The sequence below is a fragment of the Toxotes jaculatrix genome, chromosome 9 (assembly GCF_017976425.1).
Source record: "Toxotes jaculatrix isolate fToxJac2 chromosome 9, fToxJac2.pri, whole genome shotgun sequence".
Lineage (NCBI taxonomy): Eukaryota > Metazoa > Chordata > Actinopteri > Toxotidae > Toxotes > Toxotes jaculatrix.
Genome location: NC_054402.1, coordinates 285,485 through 302,649, shown reverse-complemented (window position 1 = coordinate 302,649; position 17,165 = coordinate 285,485). Strand labels below are relative to the sequence as shown.

General features: G+C 44.6%; 1 protein-coding gene across 1 annotated transcript in view; it reads right to left on the bottom strand.

Moving 5' to 3' along the window:
• The window catches only part of si:ch211-137a8.4 (neurofilament heavy polypeptide), a 28,332-nt gene extending 12,550 nt beyond the window's left edge, over nt 1-15,782 (bottom strand). The window contains exon 1 of the mRNA XM_041047093.1: nt 15,634-15,782. The gene's annotated coding sequence lies outside the window, so the exon portion shown is untranslated. The remainder of the gene's footprint in view (nt 1-15,633) is intronic.
• Between the last annotated feature and the right edge of the window lie 1,383 nt (nt 15,783-17,165).

The following is a 17,165-nucleotide window of genomic DNA, read 5'->3' as shown; positions in this document are numbered from 1 at the left end:
CCAGGTACCGCCCTGGATAAGTTAACAGCCAACGTCTGCTCATTAACCCTCCGTTCACCCACGCAGCAGCAAAGACGAGACAGATTTGAGAAAGACGTCTTCGTGCAAATGGACTGTGAAACGACCGTCTTTGTTTTCCCACAGCAAACAAAGGCACAGCAGCCGACAACTGTCCAGTCAGACCTTAGCGTGGAACCATGGCCGGTACATGTACAATGCAGCTGGACCGAGAGACGAGAGACTGTCGGCCTCTTTGAGTTTGTATGTGCGACCACACTATTACAGCCACAGTGATTCGTTTTTCTGTTTGAACTAAATTGAGACACAGTATTTGCCTCTGTCTCCTACAAATTAAATGTATCTGCTTGTTTGCAACTGCAAATACAGTTTGAGAAAAATACATTTGTGTTTTTTTATCAGTATAATGAGAAAACGTTTTAATGAATGTATCTGCAAAGCCACAAAATGTTCACTGACTTTGTGCTTCATTTGCTTTCCAACATTCTCCACTTGTGGCAAATAGTCCACAGTTAATCCTTTTTGTAGGAAAGTTTAGGAAACTCAGAGTAAAGACAGCACGTGGGACGTGTGGGCTCAGGGACCTCACGTCCCACGTGCTGACTCCTGAGCACAAGCATAATTTCTCGTCATAGTATTTTGATTAATCATGCAGGCGGCACATGCACAAAGAAAACAGCACCTACACGTAAGAAATGATGTGTGGTTGGTCCGAGAGTTAAAATCCCAGCAGCGTGTTCAGCACTGAAGGTTCCTGCAGCCTCAGGTGGACAAACTGTAGAAAACCTAACGCTCAGAATCAGGACCAAGGCAAACAGCTTCTGATGCAGAGAACTTCAGAGCCTCCTGGGTTCATTTCCAGCTGCATGTGTTTTCACTGTGTGATGACAATCTAATCCCCCAGGATGCCTGTTAACGCAGCTGTAATGGGGGTCAATGGGGAGGTGGCAGAGTGGCCAATCACGGTTTCCCACTTCACACTGTGATAACAGCCTCCCTCTTCACACCTTCCTCTCAACAGTCAACATGGACTCCGAATCCTTGAGCACTGCATTCACACACAAACACGCAGCTCCGGTTCCTCACTTTAACCCTTTGTGGTGCAGATGTGCGACCGTTCAGGGCTGAATCTGGAACCTGGGAGGTGCAGCGTCGTGTTCCTGCTCAAACTGCAGTGTGAAGGTGAGAAATGGGCGGTTCCATCATCTTGCCTCCTTAAATGAATAATTTGTTCCCTCAAATTTCAAATCATTCTCTCAGATTTATGTTCCTAATATTTTGCTCCTGCAGGTCAGTAAATCGTATTCTTCATTTATCTAATTTCTTTCCTGAAGTGAAGAATGTCTGTGCTGGAAATGAAGACGTACTGAGCACAGAACGGTGGAAAAACCTGATGCCGGACCATTTCAGATGTGTTCAGGTCACGTCAGTGATTCCTGCTGCTAAACCTGGAGTTTAAGATGTAAGATGACCTCTGACCTCTAATGACCATCTGCTTTTCCTAACTGTTTCCCCAGGTCTCACCCACTGATGTCATCCCTCTTCATGCATGAACAGGAGACTGTTTCACTGATTCCAGTCCAAACGCACAGTCTCGCCCAGTTTGTGTGTGATGGTGACGCACAGCCCTGAAACGTCTTCCTCTCTACACTGAGGTTTGTCCACTTTGGCATTTGCAAATTTCTAAACTGTAACAGCTGACAGGTCCAACAATGCAACACGTTTAAATCCGAAATACAAAAGAGCGGAGAGCGTTATCGATCCGGATGTTTCAGGTTCTTACCCTGATGAACGACGTCGTCCTCACAATTTTATTCAATTTAATGAAAACAGAAAACGTGTTTAATGATTGAGCCCAGAAAAACTTTGGTTTGACAGGAAGTTTGGGTCAGAGAGAAAAACTAAGAATCATTTTAAACCTACTTACAAATCACTCAAAGCTGAATCTGTAAAAAGCAATGGATGATTTGAGGCTTTTGATTTTCAAAAGAGTTTAAATGCTGTAACTATAACGACAGAAAAAAGCTTTAATGTATGGAAATACCACTGAAGGTGACATTTCAGGTGACACATTCGAATTATACTGTTGAAATATTGAGCCTCGAACACCAAGCGTCTGCAGCATTTTGTAATAAAAAGCATCAGTCATGTTAAATGAAACCAGGCCTGGAGGAAAACTGCTCCAGTCCAGTCTGAGCGTTCGCACTTTAACATTTCAGTCACAGAGCTGATGGAGTTACAGCGATAAAGAGCCGCCGCCTCGCTCTAGGCCACAACAGCGGGACACAGTAGCTGCTGTGGGAATTGAACCTGTGACCTCACAGCTAAACGAAGAGGAAACCGTGTCCAGACAAAGACGGGAGCGAGTCACATTCATTTGTACGGTTTATAAACGGTTTATAAGCCTTTAATCAGGCCTTTCACAGTGATCCTGTGACCAGATGAAACATTAGACCAGAGACCGTCCGAAGAGACAAATGGACCGCTGCGTTTTCATTAGCATGTTCTGTCCAGAAAACTGAAGACAAAATGAATTTAAAGACTAATGTTTGGTAGTTTACACACAGTTCCGTGCAAAAGTTTTAGGCAGTGAATGAAAGAAAAGTCTAAATCTAATCAGTATTTGCTGTTACTACCGTACTACTGTGTAGGATTATAGTCAGATGTATAATCCACCAATTATACCAACAAGGTGCTAATGATCATTTTCAATCAGTTCAGCTCAGTGTTGTTTATACAGCTCCGTCCAATCACAACTGTCTCAAAGTGCTTTACAGAGACCCAGAGTCTGACCCCGGATCAGCACTGAAGGCAGGGGTGTCCGGGTGTCCGGGTTTCTTAACCACAAAACGTACATGCAAATACACACAGTTATAAAACCATTTTCATCGTCACCATTATCTTTACTTTTCAGATAACCAAGAAGACCTGGGAAAGGGTGGTCACAGCAGAGACTGATGATTTAAATTTCTCTTCTGTTCATTCACCACATTTTGTTAATTTATGAAAATAAACTATTAACACTTCCATTTTTGAAAACATTCTTAGTTCATAGCATTTTTTCACACCTGCCTAAAACTTGTGCACAGTGCTGTATCAGCGCGATGCGTCAGGAACAGACCAACAGGGTTCAGTGTTCTCCACGTGTACGAGCTGTCTCCTGAAATTTAAAGGCTAAAGTTCTGTGACTGTCACTTTCAGGAAAGTTAAAGAACTGGTTGGAAGTAGAGCTCACGTGCAAGATGGCAGCACCAGAGTGAACCTCTGAAATGAGGAGTGAGCCGGGAGGCGGCTCAGACTGCAGGCTTATCTCACCTCTGATACTTAAACCACAGAGGGAACAGATCAGATTTAACCTGGACTCATTATTTCCTCAGATAGTTTTTGTTTTTGTTGATTCTTTTTGATGAACGGTGAGCTGGAACAGTAGAAGCCACACACACCGTGACAGCAGCAGACTTTCTGGCCATGTTCTGATATCTGATGTGGATTTTATGAGCTGTGTCAGCAGTTCCTCTCTCTCTGATGCACAGTAGCTGGGTGCCAGCAGCTTTCTCTCAACAATGGATTTCAGAATGAAAATGTCTCGTTGTACAAATGTTTTTGGCCAAATTTCTTCTGCAGAGATTAAAACGAAGACTATGAGCGGTGTTTGGTTTCAGACTCTGCAGGCCTCTGTAGGAACCCTCTGTCTTTCCTTCATTAATAGATTCAGAGGATTTAAAGTTTTTAGATCAATCTTTCTGTATCAGCTGTGAATATAAATAACGGAGGTTTTTGTTGCAGCACGCTCACGCTCACGCTTTAAAGCGTTCCAGTGAATAAACCTGATTAACTATCGGCCATTTCTTTGGTGATGTAGATTCTGTGGTTTGGTTTAATCCATGTGTGATCGTCCCGTCTCATTCATGCTGGACGAATCTCAGACAGACTGTCCTGACTCATTTGGTCATTTCAGTTCAGATACAGTGGCTTAAGGCTGAAATCTGACCTGAGGCCAGCAGAGATATCATCACATTTAACCACGAGGAGACGAAGCTCCGCTGCTACATCCAGACGCTTCAGTCTTATTTCTCCTTTTTAGGTTAAACTGAATCTATTGATACTGAAAATATTCCTGAAGACACTGAAACCAAAGCCTCCTTTACTTTCATAGCTGCACAACAAAATCCCAGATCCTAATCACTATAAAAATCTAATCAATCGTTCTTTGGCTGGAGTCCAGACTGTCTGCAGAATATCACAGAGATCTGTTCCAAAGGTTTTAGAGAAATCCTGCTCTCCGACAGACAAACTGATCCTCCAGCAGCTCCTGCTGACGTACTTCACATCAGTGGAGATTCTCCACCTGCTGCACTTTAATTTGGATGCAGCTGTGTAACACACATACAGCAGCTGCCTGTGTAATGGTATCTGCTCTGCTGCTTCTCCATCTTAAAGCATCGACAACAGTTCGTCTCCTCTGTAGCTGCTTTCAGCGCAAACTGCTCGGAACAAACGAGGAAATGTTTTCAAATTGAAAGTAAAACGGTCACTTTCACATTAGGACCTGTTAAAACTGATAGTAAATCAGTTCATTCTGCCTCCACAGAGCTCGTTTCTTGATGCTGGACAGTTTTCTGGCCTTGCATGTGACATTATCAGTCAGTCCAAACTTCCTTTACTGAGGAAGACGTGAAGGATGCAGATGAAGGTAAAATGGATGTTTGTTAGATGTGGTTGCTGTAGTTTGTCCCTGCAGGCCACTATACACAGTCTGTGAGCCAATCAGATCAAAGCAAAACAAAGGCTCTGTATTAAACAGGTTCCTGACTGGCTGCTCTGCACAAAGGAGCAGCATTTGACTGATCCAGAACCTGATTTTACAGGTTTAAGAGGAAAACTCCTCTATGTCTTTTCTTGTACCACATGGCGGTACGGTGGTACGCCTCTGCGTGGTTGGACACATTCTGAAGCACAACATTTGCATTAAGGTCACAGCAACCTTGGCCTCTGACCTCTGACCTTCACAATCTATTCAGTGCATCCTTGTGTCACAGTCAACATTTGTGCAAAGTTTGAAGACCATCCCTCAAAGGGCTCCTGAGATGTCACATAGCCAAGCAAAACGTAAACACGGTCATAGTGACCTTAACCTTTGACCTCAAACCTCCACAATCTGCTCATCTATTCATCTTTGAGTGACAGTGAACATGTGTGCAAACTTTAAAGAACATCCTTCAAAGTGTTCTTCAGATATCACATTCACCTGCATAAAACTTTCTGATCTGCCTTAGGTCACAGTCAACATTTGTGCAAGAGTCCTCCAAGTGTTCTTGAGATATCGCGTGTAGAAGAATCCGGGACGGACAGACAGAGTGAGAGGTTTGTTACAGTTTGTCTTCAGACAACACAGACTCATTGTTCTGGTCCAGCTCAGCAGTAAAATCCTGTGTGTGTGTTTAGCTTGACGGACAGGCCTGTAGCTGGTTGGATAAATGAAGCTTTGTTCAGGTTGAGCCTGTGCTGTTGGAGCTGATGGTTCTGGCTCTGAGTCCTGACTGATCAATCTGATCAATCGAGACATTTGAGGATGGGAAATTCAGAAAGGGATTTTTCTCTTTTAAAAGATATTTTGTTGAGTCTAACTAATAAATGAAAGGATGAATTATGAAACTGTAGCTTTCCATCAGGAAATTCTCCAAGTGTCCAGACTTCAAGGTAAAGTCTTCACATCTTCTTTTGTCTGACCAACAGCCCAAAACCCACGAGATGCAAACTGGGGCTAAACCTTTAAAACACATTTTCAGAAATGCACACTCTGATCAGCAGATATGAAACGTTGACAGAGTGAGGATGAGCCTGACGTCGTGTGATCTGCCTCGCCGAGCTTCAGCCAGATAAACTGCTGCTGTTGTTGTTGTTGCTGTGGATTAAAGCCTGGTGTGTTCCTGCAGCAGATTGCCCTCAGAGGGAATGGACAGGCCTTTTAGTGTAAAGGTATTAAGCCCAGGTCTAATCCAGAGCTAGGAGAGCAGCCAATTTAAACTGGATTCAGCCCACAGGACGACACATCACACACTCTGTCTGTCTGTCAGGTCAGAGTCTCTGTTGCTATCTGAGATTCACCCTCACACACACACACACACACACACACTACCCCTCAGTATGGATTAATAAGCTGCAGAACACTGACCCTCACTGATGCACTGTTCCTCCTGTGGCTTCAGGAAGTACTGAGAGACCAGAGACCAGGAGGACTCTGAGCCAGATATCATCTAAAATGGACACTGACACATTGGGTGTTTGTATAGATGGACATGTTGTTGGACATGTTCTCACTTGTTTGTCAGTGTGCTGTGGCCCCTGGCAGAGCCTCTGGGTTTTGGAGTCTTAAATGAATAAAACAGACTTTATGAATATGTCTCCTTACGATGGACATTTTATAAACTGGTACATCATAATAAGGAAAATCATTTTTAGTTTCAAACCTAAACTCAAAAGGCTCAAAACCCAGAGAGTGAGAATCAGCCGCTGCTTCTCAGTGATCTTGTTGTAGTGTTAGAAGCTGCCGTGTTGCTGTTATTCCATTACTGCAGATGTCGCGGCCCTGTGCAGCCTTAGCAGTGTGTGTGTGATCTGTTTTTAATCCCCAGTCATACATTTTTTTCTCAACATCCGCCTCGAAGCCACTTGTCTTCTTTGCAGCTCTCGCACAGTTGGAGCTGAATTGAAGGTTTTTTATTTGCCCTCATTATCGTGCAGACCTATATTTTCAAAATACAATTCCCTAATTATCCCTGCTGTCGTAGTCGTAGTGCATCAGGAGCAGGGGCGGGAAGGGGGGTGCTCTGGAAAGGCTTTCATGTGCGACGTTGTTAGGGTCCATTTCTTTTCAACTCAGCTCCTTCCACAAAAAAACGTGGTGAGCAAGATTTCTGTGTGCTGGTTCACAGCAGAGTGTTTGTTCCTGATTATTCAGGGAAACAAAGAAAGACGAAGCTTTGCATTTTGTATTACAGCACAGACCACCGAGAAAACCACATCGAAAAATGCTTTAAAAACGAATTCTCCGAGTAAAATATCCCAATTTTAATTTTCTTCAACAATATGGACAAATAATAATAAGAATGGAAAGGGATAAACAAATACTGATAAATCATTAGCTGAATAACTGACTGTATAAAAGAGTTTGGCCTACAGGGGAAGAGTAAACACTCTGTCTCATAATTAAACGTGTAAAACACAGATCCTTTCTCCTGAAGTGGCTCCTGTAGCGTGTGCATCGAGGGTTAGGGTCATACCCACATTTTTAATGGCTGGTAGGTCAACATCAGATAGATTGCCATGAACTTTGCTTCAGATATTTAAAGCCTCTAGAGGATAAATTCTAATCACTTTGTCACCAGCAGGTCAAACCTTCCACGGATTCAGTGACATCTGCTGACGTCCACGTTCATGGTTCCCAGAGGATCAATCCTACTGACTCCTCCGACTTTTCATCTGGTTCCATCAGCTCAACATTTCACTTTGAATCTTATCATGGACAAACTTTGGTTTATGACCAAATAACTACAAAAGTACTGACGTCCCCTCGTGTACATTGTATTTAGTGCTAATTAGTGAATGTTAGCATGCTAGCCCACTAAACTAAGATGGTGAACATAGTTAACATTATCTGGAAATGGCCACATTAATCTACATATGCTTCACCTGAATGTGCAGTTATGCAGCAGATCATATTTGTGACAGTTACTGAAAATACTTTCCAGGATGTGTAAGTCAGAAACAGTGACTGTCAGGGAGCAATGTAAAGATCTGTCAGAGTAATTAAAAAAATTAAAGTCAGTCTGAGATGACTCTGATCCAGAGAACATAACTCTGTCTAACGCTGTTTGACTTACAGCCTTTCATGGACAGGGGAGGACAGCTGTCCTGCACTGAAAGAAAAATCACTATGAAGGAATGCTGTTGTTAAAAGAAGAGTTTGGGAACCTCTGGTCTTCTGTTCAATTATTCAAAGTGACAGCAGGTTCAGGTCGGGCACGATGCCACCTCCCTGCTCATGTGCCCTTGAACAGAACCCTAAAACCGCAGGTTGGAGTCGTGCTCTGCAGGTGACCTTCACCTCTGACCTTTGACACTGAGAGTAAAGGGTCAAGTGAAAAGAGGATTTCCCTGCAGGGAGCAATAACGTTTCAAATTACATGACACTTGATTTTAAGCCTGTTAAATCCATCAGAGGGATCAGGAGAGACTGCACGCGAAGGTTCACATGTGAAAGAAGACGCGGTAAACACACACAGGTCAGCACAGACCAGGACAACACATCAGCCACACGGTGTACTCCATCTCCATCAGTCTCCATCAGTAACTCCATCAGTCCAGTTCTCACTGGACTCTGAACAACAACAAACACACCTTCTCACACACTAGCATCCGTGCTTAGATGCTAGTTATCTTGGATGCTACCTGTTATTGTAGAGCAGCACAACAGCTGGAGCCAAACTATTCTGATGGTTCTGATGGTTTGAGCCTGTGCAGTGAAAACACAGTGGGGTGCACGTGCACTGCCTCGGTCTGCATTTCATACGTTACCCTGCACTGTTCACTCACTCAGCTGCAGCAGCGCTGCTGAGATAGTAACAGCTTTTTCTGAGAAAGGAACTTGAAGTAAAAAAGTAACACCACATCAGCTTTAAGCACGTCTCCGTGCAAACTCATCACGACTGGTGTTGCTGTGATAACATGCATGAAAACGTGTGGTAACTCATCCATCATTACCACAGGCAGTCAGGATCGTTTTCTGAAACCGAACCAGGGTATGAGACCCACAGAGATGTTCTTCCAGATCATACTGTCCAAAAACAGGTGAACACCTGAGGAGATTCATTTTACTTGGATTGGTTGATCTAGTATTTCAAGCTCAGTATCTCATCAAGAACTTGGCTTTGCTTTATTTGCAGAGAAATCCAACTTCTGTGAGGACAAAGCTGTCGGACTGATCGCGAGACCCCGTCACGAATAACAGCGCAGCCTGAGCAGGTAAGCTCTACCTTTTTGTGCTTTTCTTAAAATGAGTGAGAAGGCAGCGGTGTGGTGTGTCATCAGTTTCAGACAAATGCTGACATATGTTTATGATCATAAGTTAAAAACGGCAGATGTGATGTCTCACATTGCTCAGTTCGCAGCCAGAAAAGTACCATGATCACATAAAACAGCAGCATCTTTTCCCCCCGTGCAGACTGAGCCTCCACCAGTTTGTTTGCAGATTTCCACTTTAATTCCAAATGTTTTGTTCTTTCAGTAACTGTCCAGTTTACTCCTGAACATCCACCCCCAGTTACAGTAACAAGTTTCTAACATTATATTTTAATACCAAGTAAAAATCCTGGTTGTAACCCAGAGTCAGTGGTTCAGGGTCAGACAGAATCCATGTTGGTCCAGGCCCTAAACTCTCTCTCAGCTCAGCCTTTCTCTTGTTCTTACCAATGCATCCGCAGCTCATCCACCACATCTCACTATAGGCATTCTTCCCAACAAGTCTCCAGTTTAAAGGGACATTCTGTGTTTTCTTTTTTCTCCGCCCTGTCCATAGTGGCATCATTATAAGAGCCTATTATGGCGTTACAGAGGCCGACTCACAGACTAAATGCCTTGTTTCTGTCCACCATGGGAGCCTTCTATAGAGCCGCAACTCCCTCCTTCAACAGAGAGGCCCCTTCATCACGCTGCCCTCCTCCTCCTCCTCCTCTCATCCTCCTCGCTCTCTTCTCCCTCAGACACAGACAAGCCTTTATCTGCCCATCATGTGCTCACTCTCTCTTTCTCTTTTTTCTCTAACCTGACCCTGTTTTGCACAGCGAACAGACATGCCAGTTAGGATTTGGGGGGACACACACACACACACACACACACAGAGCAATGGGGAAAGGGCTGATTTGGAAAGCCAGCTAAATATTTTATCCATGGCCACGTTATCTGTCTGTGTAGCTTAATACCGATTTGATGTTATCTTCTAAGTCTTTCCAGCACAGTTTTTTTTTTTTATATTTTATTTTCTGGTCAGATAATCTCTTCCTGTTTGCAGAGCAGAGTCTGAACTGTGCACCGTCACCTCTCTGTAACACTGTGCATTGTCTTTACTCGCTGGGAGTAGGTGTTGGATGGACTGTAATGTCCAGCCAATTATTATCATGAGGCAAAAAACCACCACACTAAACAACAAGGCTGCGTTTCCATGCAGTGTGCACCGACTTTAAATGTTTTCGGACGTTTACTCGGGTGTTCTCAGACGTAGCTGCTAGTTTCCATCCACTTCTCTACAGAGTGAAAATCAGTTTAAACTGAATTCCCTTCAGTTTTATTTATTCAGCTTCCACAATCCAAACTGTCTCAAAGCGCGTTTCAGAGACCCAGAGTCTGACCCCAGATCAGCACTTAAGGCGGCAGTGGCAAGAAAAAACTCCCACCTGAAGCTGCATAATCCATCACAGTGTGTGTGTGCTGCCAGAATGATGTTACTGTTGTGTGGTAATGCGCTGCAGCCTTTTACAATCAGTGTGTATGTACTGTACATCTGACAAACAGACGTGATGCTCGCTGCCATGGATTATTTAAAACAAGCTCATTTTTAGCATGTTGAAAAAATAAAACGCCGACTGTGAGAAGTCTGTTTAATAATGTAACAAACGCGTCAAACACTTTTACAGAATGTAAAGAAAGCGTCACTCAGGTACGGCCAGGTGTTTGGTGAGAGCGACTGTTGGTGGGTGGTACACCCCCTCTGCCCTGTTCATTCCATCACTCATGTCTGGAGAGAAATGGACCTGTATCTGTGTGAGTCCTGGTATCACATTTAGAAAATGAGAAATGTTATTGGATATTGTATTAGTATATTAATTCCATGAATATTATTAGTTAATTGTTTTTTAAATATGATTTCCCATCATTTTCCGATCCATCTGATTCTTTTTGCACCGTCATCACTTCTGTCGTATAATCAGTGAAACTAAGGAGAACTTTCACCTCCTTTAGGCTGAGGTGAGGAAACAGGGTGGACCTCTGATAAACCTGCGTGGGAATGAAATGGATTGTTTCTACCCGCTGGTTTCATGTGTTTTACAGAATTTAAAAACTTCATGATGTGCATGTGATGTGAGAGGAACAGAGGAAACTGTACAGTACGTTACTGAACAATTTCCTCCTTGTTCCTCCCACAGGAGACGCCATGTTTTCGTGGTTAGCTGGGTGAACGTCACCCTGCTCCTCCTCTATCACCTCACGCCTGACAGACAGAATCATCTCCATGTTTCTTTACAACCCTCTCCCTCCGCTGTCCCCTTTCTCTTCCCTAAGTTGCCTCCATTCATTCTCTTTCTGTCCTCCATCTTTGTTTTCTTACTCATTTTCTTCTTCCTCCTTCACCTCTTCTTTTTCATTCTTCCCTTGTTTGTCTGATCTGCTCCTGTCCTCCACCACTGTCTCCTTGGTTCATTCCTTTTCTCCTTTCACTTGTCCACCTTCCTCTATTCCTCCATTTTGTCCCCTTACTGCCTTCCTTTCTTATCGTGTTCTCATTCTCTTCTCCTTTTGTCTCCCTTCCTTTCTTAACCTCTTCTCTTTTCTCCTCCTTAGGTCTTTTTGCTTTGTTTGTCTGATCTTTTCTGTCTCCTGTCATGTGTCATTTCTCTTTTATCCTTTAATATGTCCTGCCATCCTCCCATTCTCATCTTTGTCTTTTCCTTTGCATGTTTCTCTCCTTTCTCTTCCCTTCAAATCCTTCATCTATCCTTTCCTTCTTTTTGTTTCTGTCATGCCCGTCTTTGTACTCCCCTCCTCTCATCTTCCTTTCATTGTTCTAAGACTACACTCTTTTCTTTTTTCCTTACTGTCTTGTTTGTGTTGTACATCCTGTCTTTCCATCTACCACCATACTTCATTCCTCTTTTCCACTCATCTCCTTCATTCATATCCTAAGGTTTGACCGGAGGCAGCTGGACGTCTCGTTTGAAGACGTTTCACCTCTAATCCGAGAAGCTTCTTCAGTTCCAGAGACTGGTTAGAGAGTCCAAATATTTAAACTCATCTCTGTCCCACCCAGTGGGCGGCGCCTGCTGGGCTGCCTCAGGTGGACTGGTTAGCACCTGAGGGTACCTCAGGGTGATCGTGGAAACTAAGCATCATGAGCTCAGGTGTGGATGGATTAGTCGTTTGGGGAGGGGTTGCGTTATAGGTGGGTGACAGCAGGTGTCTTAGACCACTCCCTCTGTTCAGTGATGGACGTTCTATTTTGACATGGATGGACTCCTTAACTCCACTTTCAAACCATGTTCACGGTTCAAAATGTGGACATCACTGTCTTCAAACAAGACGACATCACTGAGCTTGTTTTGGGGAGTTTTGTCTTTGGGGTGCACCAGCTTCTGTCTACGAGTGTTACAGGGCCTGAAACAAACTGGAACCTTCCACTTCTGGGGATTTGATCTTGATCCAGGTGTCATCCACGTATCTGAACCAATGGGGAAAGAGTTCGGAGCTCTGCTCTCCTCTTCCTCCATGAAGTGCTGAAGAAGCTTCTCGGATTAGAGGTGAAACATCTTCAAGCTTCAAACAAGAAGTCCAGCTGCCTTCAATCAACCTTTATGATACGATGACCTGGATGAATGAGAACTTGACAGACATGTCTCCTTCATTCATCCATCTGCTTTACTTCCTTATCATGTGGGGGTTCCACTAATTACATGAAAAATATTTGTTTAGTTTACCAAAGTCTCATTCAGAGAAATGTGAGTACGCAGCCTGTGGACAGTTAGAGCCCAGTCGTCATGCAACATGTGGAACGTAACGTAGCGCGTTTACTCAGCTCGGTACGTCTGAGCAGTTTGGAGGTTTCAGTTTTCTGTTGCTGCTGATTCACAGGGAACATTTATCAGGGTTATAATTACTTAACAGATTAAACCTAGAACCTAGAATATTATATTTATAAATATAAATAAACATATTGTATATAAATTTACTTATAAATGAATTCAAGCCGGCTCCACCGTGGCTAACTACAACATGAAAACACAGCTTTTTTTGAATGTAGGACTTTTATAACTGCTGTGCTTTTCTCTCTTTGTCTTTTTTACTTTAATTGAAGTAAATGACTGAAATACATCTTCCAGTATCACACAGACAGAGCCATGTTAATGTGACGTCTGTGCTTTTTCACCTTTATACTGACGTTTGAGGCTCGTGCTTCAAATGTCAGTAAATGGAAAAACTAAAAACAGCTGAAATTTAAAAAACATGTCTTCATGGGACAAGTTACAGGAAACTGCTGACAAATACTGAACATTATTTAACACTCAGTGTCCTAATATCTGCCTAAAGCTACATTACAGTGAGTTGCATTTTCATGTAGTGCTTATGAATGAATGAATGACTGCAGTTAGTGTTACCCCACACTCCTTCCTTTCTGTCACTCCTCTCCTCCTTCTGTCTAACCTTCCACTTATCTTTCATTTTTTCCTTTCTTTTGTTTTTGAGCTCCAGCACCCTGCGCACCATGGAAATACAACATAATTCTAATGAGAAGGAGGGAAGGAGGCACACTCACGAGGCTGAGGGGGTGAGGGGGGTGAGCCAGTCAGCCGCGCGCATGCTCCAGACAGCAGGTGCCCCAGCCCCCGTTGAAGGAAAAAAAACTAATTTGCATTGCTAATGAGCTCCTCTGAGCCTCCTCCCCCTCCATTTTGGGGGCAAAAAAAGCTTCTAATATGGCGACATGTTTTTATGCATATGCTTCTTTCTCCATCCTTCCAAAAACAGACTAAACACATCAAAGAAAATTAATTTCTATGGTGATTCTGTGATTGTTAAATAATATGAAAATGATTTTGGAGCAAAAATAAAAGTCCACATTCAAATACTGAATAGAGACATCAGAGGAGGAAGGAAAACACGGAGCATGAAGAAGGTCACTAGACTTTACTGCTGACTAGACCTATTACAGACTCACACTTTCAGTTATTACAGCGACATTATAAAAATATCATAGCACCTTTTCATCGTGGACATACACATGAGGCAAAGACTTTGTGTTAATGAAGCGATTTAAACACGTTGTTCACCGTCAGACTGACTCAGGGAACAATAGACGGCTGAGTGTGACGCCATGGGGAGACAGAGTGAGACACACACACTGCACATGGGCACCAGAAAGACCCTCCAATCATCATCTCACCAGCCAATCAGCTGGCATTATTACAATAATCAATGGTGATTAAAGTGCAGTGACTGAGGGGGTTCATGGAGGGCTTCCACATCAACAACAACAACAACAACAACAGTGAGAGCAGCTCACAGAGAAATCCTCACTGAGCAAAACAAGTGAAGCGCCAAATTCCCAACAAGCAGCCCCCTTGTCTATTGTGGAGGGAGGAAGGGAGGAAGGGAGGAGAATAGAGGCTGACACCCCCCCTTCAAACATGTAAGGTCCCCACAGGAGGAAGAGATAGCACTGCAGACAAAGTAAATAAATAAATAAATAACAGTAAATAATAATAATGATACTAAATGTTGTGTTTTATTGTGAAAGAAACGTTTCCCGCTCTGACCTGGTTCACGTTTCACACATGGACGCTGTGATTATGATGTGATTTCAGTCCGTCTGTCTGTCGCCGTGCGTGCGTTTTTACACGCGCATCGAAAATGGCTGAGACCCTCGCACCCCCTGAACGCCCCCCCCCCCTTTCTGCGCGCGCATTGTATAATATCCTCGGTTTTATTGCACTGTTGTTGTTGTTATTGTTGTCGAGGCACATAAACAACGTCATGCGCCTCGGGATTTTGGTCGGCTGTTATTCTCGGGACTGCACGCGCTAAAGACACACACACACACGAACAGATGACACACACGCATGTCAGATACATGTCAGACGCCTCTGTAGCTTTACGACCTGCAGGAAAATTAGAGCGAGTCCACAGGAAATAACAAACCTCCCAGAGCCAGCGCGAGCCCCTCATGATAACATGTTAAAGTGATATCGTTCCTCTGAGCTGCTCCTGAGCACGCGGGGCCGGCGCACAGGACACACTCAGCCCAGCACCCAGACACCCAGACCCTGTCCAGTCTGAGGGACTGATCCGGACCATGTGACTGACCCGAGCTGCTTCATCCCGAACGGCTCGTGATTCCGTTTTTTTTTTTTTTTTTTTTTTTTTTTTTGCTGTTAACGTGTTTCCCGTTTCTTCCACACACAGACGGATCAACGGTTTCTGGGCACAGCGCGCGCGGCGTCGCCAAACAACGGCCCCGCTCATTGTCCCCCTCCGCCGCCAACACCCGCCGCTCTGTGTCTCCTCGCACACACGGAGACCCTCAGAACCAGAGCAGCGCCGGTCAGCGGGCGATGACCGCACCACTCCCACTCCCACCACTGCGACCAGGTTCATTTAGGTGTTAACGGCTAATTACCCGCCGGATAATCGCCATTAAAGGCATTCCCGCGACCTGTAGCCTCCAACTGCAAACGGCCGGAATAAAAGGGCTCGTGTAAGGAGTGATGGAGAAGAAATGTGAGGCAGGGATGAATGCAAACAGCAGAGGTGATGAGACAGAGAACAGACAAAGAAACGAGTCAAACAAACCTCCGTTCGTGCGCGTAAATCCGTTTCCAGGCGCGTGGAGAGAAAGGTAATAAGCTTGTTGTGTTGGAGAAGACGCTGCGAGGCTAAATCCCACCAGCCATCCTCTCTCTCTCTCTGTCTGTCTGTGTCTGGGTCTCTCTCTCACTGTCTGTCCGTCTCTCTCGCTCCCTTGCGCGTCTGCGTCTCTCTCTCTCTCTCTCTCTCTCTCTCTCTCTCAACCAATTGTGTGAGATGAAATTGGCGCGAGGGGTCGCGCAGTGGGACTCTGGCAAGTCTCACGTGCACGCGCCCAGCAAGCTTATGTATTCACACATGCACGCAAAGGACGCCTTCTACCTCGCTCACTCCCCTATGGTTGCCCCTAGCAACCATGGAGCCCATCACCGACCCCGCCCCTCTCCAGACCCCAGACCCACCCCCATCTAATTTCACCCCCCCCCCCCACCCCCGTTAAGAGGGCTTACAGAAAAATGATCTCGTTGAGGGTTAATTTCCTCGCGGCCGCTGAGAACCGAACGTGATGCGCGCGGGAGCTTTTCATATGTGCTCCAATAAAGAGCGAGAGACACAGAAAAACAGAAGGAGAGAGAGAGTCAGCTCCAGTCTGAGCGCCAACAGCTTACAACTGTCCCTGTGGAGGCTGCTCCATTCACGTCCCAGGCATTGTTCTGTATCAGTGTGTGAAGGCAGGAGAACAATGGGCCAGAGCCAGCGAGAGGAGGGGGGTGAGAGAGGAGGGGGGCAGGGGGAGGGGGACCAGGACGCCCCCCTTCTTTCAAATATCAACCATTAACAGTGAGCGGGAGGAAGATGGAGGGACAGAGACCATGTCCACACTGAGACAGCCACGTTTCAGAATGCTGGTTTGTCTCCATCCACACCACGATGTTCACTGGGTACAGCTGTGTCCCAGGTCCACTGCAGCTCGTCCACTTGTCTTCGTGCAGACACTTCCTACGCTGTTTAGACTTATAGTGTCATTCTTTAGTGTCTCTTTGAATTATGTCCACACTGGATGATCCTGCACAGTTGGACCAACGCAGGACATAGTGTGTCCTTTTCTGAAGTTGATATTTGCCTTTTTTATTAAGCCTAGCCTAAATCTTTCTCTAACCTTGACCAGGTGCTTTAGTTGTCCAACCCTGACCTCTGTCTCACCAGCACCTTTGTCTTCCTTTAACCGCGCTGTGGCGTCCAGGCTCTGATCCTGCTGAAACCAAGCATGAATATAATGAACATAATGGGGGTTTGACTGTGCAGCTGGCCACACAGTTGGTTTTACAGAATATAGAAAACACGTGTCACATGTCATAGATACTTTGTGGCTGCTCTTTGCTCCTTTATGTCCCAAGTATCAGTGGACAATCTGTGGCTGAGTTATAAAGAAAACTGCCATCCTTTCTCCTGCTTCGGAACTCTTTCTGTTTATTGTTTGTGCATGAAGACAAAGTCCATAGCAACTGTAATGAATCATTAAATATTAAATTAATGTCAAACGACAATAAATAATCACATTTAATTCACCCCGTGAA